The sequence below is a fragment of the Bison bison genome, unplaced genomic scaffold (assembly GCF_000754665.1).
Source record: "Bison bison bison isolate TAMUID 2011002044 unplaced genomic scaffold, Bison_UMD1.0 scf7180017864352, whole genome shotgun sequence".
Taxonomy (NCBI): Eukaryota; Metazoa; Chordata; class Mammalia; order Artiodactyla; family Bovidae; genus Bison; species Bison bison.
The window spans coordinates 5,581,414-5,590,042 of NW_011494924.1; positions in this window are offsets into that span (position 1 = coordinate 5,581,414).

Sequence of the window (8,629 nt, forward strand, 5' to 3'; positions counted from 1 at the left end):
CCCCAAGATGTCAAAACATCGTAAAATACAGGAAATAAGAAGCATTGTTTAAAAGAAGAAGCATGCATTTGCTGCCCAGTATCTGTTATTCCTTCTACATTTACGGAACCCATACTTTTTGGGGGTGACAGTGTAAACAGCAAAAGTACTGCATTCCTATTCTCCTTTGCAGTTAAGAATTGCTTGGGGCTGGGGGCTGGGGGGGGCGCGTGTAAGCAGAAGTCATCTGTTGGCATTTCCAGGAAAGTTCTTTCAGTGACCTAAGTCTGCTGGGAGGCCCATCCTGTGTGCTTCTCTTCACTGTCATCTGACTTTCTTGCCTAAAATGTGGCCATGGTGGCTGAATCTCCGGTAGCCATCTTGAAGCGTGAGATGGTCTTCAGGCTGTGGAAGAAAGAGGAAGCTGGGATCCGTGATGACCATGGAGCCACCACACCAGTCCCAGACAGTCTACTTCTGGACTTCTTTTGGCAACACAAATAAATCTACCTTGTAGCCACTTGTTTGTGCTTTGCAGTTAAATCTAATTAACGAATTCACGCATTTTTAACCTTTTATCTCCATACAGGTGATCAGCTCATTACTCTCACCTTTCTCTTGCATGACTCTCCACTGAGAGTAGAAGGTATCTTACTTCTGCTCACACAGTCCTCCAGGCTTTTCACTTACCATCTTATTCTGAATTCGAGGAGGAGATTGGGATATAAGACCTACACAGAACCTTAACAGCGTTAAAAAGAGTGAATCTGAGCACCCTCATCAAATAAATACTGTGTAATGTTGCTTGAAGTCCCTAATGAGGACCCTTAGTTTAACAGCTCCCTGTTAAATAAAGGAGCACTTAAGAACAGAAATACTACCCTCATACTTCCCCTGCCAGTATAGTAGACCACGTAATCTGGAGTGAGATTTCCCAGAGGAAAAGTAACTGAATCCTGAGTTTAACATAGTTTTTATTGCATCATTGAATGTCTTAATTGAGGCTGCGATAACAAAGTACTATAGACAAAGTTACATAAACAACGGACATTTATTTTGTCACCATTATGGAGGCAGGGAGCCCTAAGATCAGGTGCCAGCATGGTTTCTTGACGCCTGTGCTCCTGGATTCGAGGTGGCTGCCATCTACTGTGTGCTCACATGACCTCTTGTTTGTGAGTGCTGGTAAGGAGAGAGCTCTCATGAGGAACTAATCCTGTTGTATTGGCACAGTGAGAAAGGGGGGGGGAAAGTGTTAAGATAGCAAAGAAAGTTGCAAATGTTGGGATTCCATAGAATATACAAGGGAATCAATAGATGAGTAATTAGGAGTTGCTGGAAATAAGATCAGTATATGAAAGTCAATTGCAAACAGCCAAGAAAATGTAATTTCAAAAAAGATCGTATACACAAGCACATCAGAAGATGGAAGGTGTCCTCAAGTGTATGGTCCCTTTGGAGGATGTTATAAAACTTTTGAAATGCATGAAAAGACAAACTGGTATGCCATGTTTATTGGAAGCATCAAAATGTAAAGATGTCAGTCCTCCCCAAGTTGATGTTTTATAGATCAGAAAATTCCTAGAAGTGTTCTGGGGGCAACTGGATGAGCTGATAGTAAAGATGTATTCTTGAGCAAAAGTCTGAGACCAGGCATTACGCTCCTAAAGAGGAAGGGTGAGATGGGGGCTTGCTCTGCCAGGTGGCAAGACAGGTTTTTTTTTTTAAAGTAATAAATGAAGTATAATATGGGTGCAGAAATAAGCAAATAGAACAGTTGTATAGAATAGAGAACTCACAAACAGGACATGCATATATGGAAATGATAGGGTGAAAGTGGCATTATAGATCACTAGATTATAGATTATTCAATAAATGTTTGTAGAAAAATTTATTATCCATATAGGAAAAAAATGAAGTTGAATCTCTACATCTTATACAAAAGTCAATTCTTGGTTATTTAAAGAGGAAAGGAAAAACAAAATTTTAGAAGAAAGTACAGGATAATGGCTAGGTTTTTAAAAATAAAATCTGAAACATAGAAACAAGCGATAAATGTAACTTAAAAATAACCTTTTTAAAACACAAGTCACCACAAAGAAAGCAAAAGGACAAGTCACAAACTGGCAGAGAAGATATTTGAAATAATACACCTGAAATAGTCTGGAATATAGAAAGGCCTAGGTCGCTAACAGTCAGACACGACTGAGCGACTTCACTTTTACTTTTCACTTTTCCCGCATTGGAGAAGGCAATGGCAACCCACTCCAGTGTTCTTGCTTGGAGAATCCCAGGGACGGAGGAGCCTGGTAGGAGGCCGTCTATGGGGTCGCACAGGCTCCTCTGTCCCTGGGATTCTCCAGGCAAGAACACTGGAGTGGGTTGCCATTGCCTTCTCCAATGCAGGAAAGTGAAAAGTGAAAGTGAAGTCGCTCAGTCATGTCTGACTTTTAGCAACCCCATGGACTGCAGGCCACCAGGCTCCTCCATCCATGGGATTTTCCAGGCAAGAGTACTGGAATGGGGCGCCAGCAGCAGAGAGCAAAAAGTAAGAGCTGGAATGTATGAAAAACACAAAGCAAGAAAATGAGAGCTTAGTAAGAAAAATGGTCAAAGACAGAAGCACTTAACAGGAGAAATAAATTGTCCACTAATGTATGAAAAACTAGTCAATCTCGTTAATCAAGGAAATGCAAAACCAGAAACTTCAATAAACTTTCATTTTAAGACCTCCGTGCTAGCAAGTTTCAACACATTTGATAGAACAAAGTGTGAAGGAGGATGTTGTAGACCTTGGAAACTAGTGGGGGGGATGTAAATTGACACCTTTTGAGGGAGATAACTTGCCTTATTTGAGAAAACATTTCGACATTAACTTGTAATGTTGACATTTCACCTAGTTATTCTACCTTTAAGATAGACTCTATAGAACAGTCTTGACCATGTAGACTAAGAAACAAGTCCAGAGGTGATCACAGCAACAATACGTAGTAGTACAAAACTGGAAACAATCCAAGGTTCATCCACAGAGAACGGGTAAATAAATGCTCACACAGTGGATTATCATACTAGCTGAGTAAATACAGTTATCTCATAACAAGGATGATTTTATAAACATATACTGCATTAATATCAGGTTGCAGAGGATATTTGTATAGCATGTTTTTCAGTTCAGTTCAGTTCAGTCACTCAGTTGTGTCCGACTTTGTGACCCCATGAATCGCAGCACGCCAGGCCTCCCTGTCCATCACCAACTCCCGGAGTTCACTCAGACTCACGTCCATCGAGTCAGTGATGCCATCCAGCCATCTCATCCTCTGTCGTCCCCTTCTCCTCCTGCCCCCAATCCCTCCCAGCATCAGTTATACAGGTTAAAATCAAGCAAGTATACAATACTTTTAATAGATAGGGACCTATATAATAAAACTATTCAAAAAGGGAAGGAGTGATAAATACAGAATTTAAGGTACGCTTCCACAGGAAACGGGCAAGGCTCGGGTAGGACAGAGAGGCAGCATACACACGTGCCGTGGTACGACACTTTGTGGATAACCTAAGTTGGATGGTGGGATTACGGGTACTTACTTTGTTTGCTTTATAGCTTACTTATATGTTACATGTATTTTTATATGTGTTAAATATCACATTAAACAAATAGCAGTTTTCATAAAAATATCCCAAGTATGGTTAGTGTATAGGGCAATGACCCTGTTAATAGCTAATGTTTAAAAAACACTCCTGGGAATTTCCCTGGCCATTCAGTGGTTAAGACTGTGTTTCCAATGCACAGGGCCCAGGTTAAATCCCTGGTTGGGGAACTAAGATCCCACATGCCATGTGGTGTGGCAAAAAAAAAAAAAAAAGCTAAAAAAAGCCTGCATTTTACATTTTTGTACTCGCTGTCTTATTTAATTACTGTAACACTTCTATGAAATAGGTACTAGTATGCCTGTTTTACAGATGAGCACATTGAAGTTTAGGAAGATTCGTTTGCTTGAGGTAATATAACTAATGAGCAGAGCAGTGGCACTCAGATTTCAGATCTAGGTCTGATTCCAGAACCTAGGTCCTTAAACAATTCATTCATATTGACTGTCTGCTACCTCCTCACTTTATTTATTTCCAACCTGAGGATCAGAGAGATCAAGAAGTTTGCCAGATGCCACCCACACAATTAGCTTAAAGCATTCCTATGGCAAGGGTACAGGTATTGTAGGTTGCTGTCTTCGGGGATTTTTCCAATTTATCAGATCACCAATTGATAAAATGTGTTATACAGATAAATGAGGAGGAATGTTAAAGGCAGAGAATGGGACCCAGATGCTTCTCAATGAAACACCTGTTGGTTTAAGGTACATCCCATCGGAGAAGGCAATGGCACCCCACTCCAGTACTCTTGCCTGGAAAATCCCATGGACGGAGGAGCCTGGTAGGCTGCAGTCCACAGGGTCGCTAAAAGTCGGATGTGACTGAGCGACTTCACTTTCACTTTTCACTTTCATGCATTGGAGAAGGAAATGGCAACCCACTCCAGTGTTCTTGCCTGGAGAATCCCAGGGATAGGGGAGCCTGGTGGGCTGCTGTCTATGGGGTCACACAGAGTCGGACACACTGAAGTGACTTAGCAGCAGCAGCAGCAGCAGCAGCAGCAGCAGGGATCATTAGGAACCAGAGCAGATGAAGCAGTGTGATACAAAAGAAAGGGGCTCTAAGATCTTGTCCCTGACTAACATTACTGCTCCAGGCCCTATTTTTTCCCTCATATTTATTGAGGTGTCACCAATAGTTGGTTTTTGAGATCTTTAGTTAAGGCAATGGATTCTGAAGCCAGACTGCCTGGGTCAGAATCCTTGCTGTGCTGCTTTACTAGCTCTATGAGAATCTCTGAGCCTTAGTTTTTTCCTCTTTAAAAATGAGGACAATAATAGAACTCATCTTATATATTGAAAATTAAATGACTTACTCCAGTTACCTTAAAACATTTTGTAGCATGTAATTAAGTGCTATGTACATTTATTATTTTACGAGTGCATGCTTAGTTGCTCAGTCATGCCCAGCTTTTTGAGATCATTTGGACTGTAGCCTACCAGGCTCCTCTGTCCATGGGATTTTCCAGGCAAGAATACTGGAGTGGGTTGCCATTTCCTCCTCCAAGGGATCTTCCTGACCCAGGGATCAAACCCACATCTCCTGCATTGCAGGCTAATTCTTTACCCACTGAGCCATTGAGGAAGCCCATTATTATTTGATATGTGTTATATATTGGTCTGTGGATATATTGGCAAATAAATCACCACCACCATTTTCGCTTCTATTTTTGTAGTGCATGGAATTCCCTTTTCTTTACCTTGCCTGCCAGGTGAAACTCCCATTTTTTTTTTTTTTTTTAATTTATTATTTTTTTCTAAATTTTTAAAAGAAAATCCATCCTGAACTCCCATTTGTTTTAAGAGATGTATCTCAAATGTCATCTCTTCTTTCAAGCCTGTGACTATTCCAGGGAAAATTTGTTCCCTTGTCTGTGCAAACATGTATATTTTGTATCTATCTCTTAAAGCATTGGTCACATCATTTTTTTGTAGATATGTCTCTTTTGCTTACTATTTCCATGAATTCCTGTACCTAGTACACTGCCTGTCACATTAGTAGATGCTCAAGAAATGTTAGATGAGTGAATGGCAGTACAGAAATAAGATTTAACTTCCAGTTCATCTATTTTCCATTATTTTTCCTGAAATCCAACAAAATGAATCCAGTATTAGAAAATGAATCTAAAGCTTGAGATAAAAACAGTAATCAAACTTCTGGGAAATATATTTATTCAATATGTATTTATTGAAGTTCTGCTGTATTCCCAGGACTGAGCTTAGGGCCTGAGTGTTCAGTGAGTAAAACTTCAAAAGGGGGCGTTATTAATAGTTACTTAGAGTGACAGTTACATAACCATGATTGCCCTAGACAAGTGGGATATATGATCACTCTTATTACAGGAAATTTATACTGTAAAGAGGAAGGTTGTCCAGAAATAACCCTCGGAGTTCAATCTAGGTTGCCTGGACGACTCATTGTCTGGGCAAAGAGAGTCTCTTGCACTTACATGAAGCACTTACGTATTTCACATAAGCTCAGTTCCTTCAGAATTGATGATTTTCTCCTTCTAACACTGGGAACAAGAACATCAAGGTCTTCAGGTGTTGGTCAGGTGGCCTTCCTGACCACTGTAGTAGCTGGCTTCCTAAATCCAGATTTTTCTGACATTAAGCAGACTGCTTATTTTCCTACTGGTGATTGCTTTCACACTTTGATTACAAGAAGTGGGACCAACAGAGAGGATGAGGTATCTCTCTGGCATACATATGTCCACTGCTGACCTAGCAGTGCCCAGATCCCTGGGTGTAGTCCAAGGAGAATGAGGAAGAGCCAGGCTTTCATTTCTGTTGTTACTTAGAAGGTTCTTCTTACTCCAATAAAGCCTGTTTCTTAACTCAGACCATGTGGTATTAGACAATTTATTTTGAATTCTGTTGAATGCAGAAGGTTATTTAGAAGAGGTTCTCAGTATACAATACACTACGCATGTCAGGAAGCATTTAACAGGAGACTTCCTGTGTGCTGTTTTGGATCTGTCATGAATCCTCTGTCCCTTATTAATTCCTGAATATTCAGGAATTAAGAGGAGTTGGCAAACCGCTCCTAGGGCTGAGGAATGCATGCACTTACTTTGTTAGTTTTTTCATACGGTGATAAGTAACTATGTATGACCCTCTTCCTTTTTATAAACCGTATGGTAAAAGTGATTATTTACAACTCTCTCTTTTTGATATGGATTGCCTTATGATAATTTGTAAGTCTGGACTTTTGATTTTTATCTTTGCTGAAAATAGCTACCCTGTAAGACAGTATATATACCCACACTGTGTTGAATAAAACACCTTTGCTCCATCAGAGCTTGGGTCCCAGTGTCTTTCTTTCTTTCTTTCTCTCTCTCTCTCTCTGGCTAATTCTCTGGAGCATAGAAACCCATCATGCTCACTCTCTTGCCTGGGCTTCTAAGACCCTCTCGAGAAGGTGCACTGTGCCTTCATGCCCTTGAGAGGGCGCCCAGTGCCTTCGTGAGTGACGCAAGCTCTGTGTCATGAGCTTTATTGGTTTTTGGCATAAAACAAGGAATATCAGCCTCTTTCTGTCTCTCTTTTACTTTCTTATCGTCGACTCCAGACCACCAGGTTCCGGTCCATTAAAGGACCTCAACATATGAGGAGTTTATGGTTTGTGTAGTTGTACTGGGAAGCTGGGGAAGTGTTTTAAGTAGTGGAGTGGAATGATCTAATTTATATGTTCAGAGGATCATTCTTTTGGCTGTGTGGAGAATATATTATGGGGGAAAAGATTAGAAGTAGAGAAATGAGTTAAGAGACCATGAAGCAGTTCAGAGGAGAGATCGTGGAAGTCTGCACCAGGAGATGGGCAGTGGAAATGGAAAATTATCTGTGTTATTCATGTTAGCCACATTCAGAATGTATTTATGCATATAAGGTTTGAAGGTGGGCCTTCAGGATCCTAATTAAATGCTCACTTAGATTTATTAACTGGATTACAAGATGGTAGAGGAAAATGATGTGCGCTCATCTCATTCTCCTGTGAGAACTCCAAAATTAGAACTTGCTATTGAACAACCATCAATAGGAGAATGTTGGATCCCACCAAAAAAAGATACCCCATGTTCAAGGGCAAAGGAGAAGCCCCAGCAAGATGGTAGGGACAAAACCGTGTTTAGAATCAAACCACATACCCACCAAAGATGCTCGGGGGGCTCCAACAAAGCCTTGTGCACACCAGGAAACCCCACAGAGACTGAGTCAGGCCTGCCTTTGAGTGTTTGAGTGTCTCCTGCGGGGGTGCAGGTCAGCAGTGACCTGCTGCAGGGGCAGGGGCTCTGGGTGCAGCAGACCTGGGTATGGCATAAGCCCTCTTGGAGGAAGTCACAATTAACCCCACCATAGAGCCACCAGAACTTATACAGGACTGGGGAAACAGACTCTGGGAGGGCACAAACAGAACCTTATATGCACCATGACCCAGGAGAAAGGAGCAGTGACCCCACAAGAGACTGACCCAGACTTGCCTATGAGTGTCCAGGAGTCTCTGGTGGAGGCGTGGGTCAGTGGTGGCCTGCTGCAGGGTTGGGGGCACCGAGTGTGGCAGTGTATGCATGGGACCTTTTGAAGGAGGTCGCCATTATTGTCATTACCTCCACCACAGTTTCAGTTCAGTCGCTCAGTCATGTCCGACTCTTTGTGACACCATGAATCGCAGCACGCCAGGCCTCCCTGTCCATCACCAACTCCCGGAGTTCACTCAGACTCATGTCCATCGAGTCAGTGATGCCATCCAGCCATCTCATCCTCTGTTGTCCCCTTCTCCTCCTGCCCTCAATCCCTCCCAGCATCAGAGTCTTTTCCAATGAGTCAACTCTTCGCATGAGGTGGCCAAAGTACTGGAGTTTCAGCTTTAGCATCACTCCTTCCAAAGAAATCCCAGGGCTGATCTCCTTCAGAATGGACTGGTTGGATCTCCTTGCAGTCCAAGGGACTCTCAAGAGTCTTCTCCAACACCACAGTTCAAAGGCATCAATTCTTTGGCGCTCAGC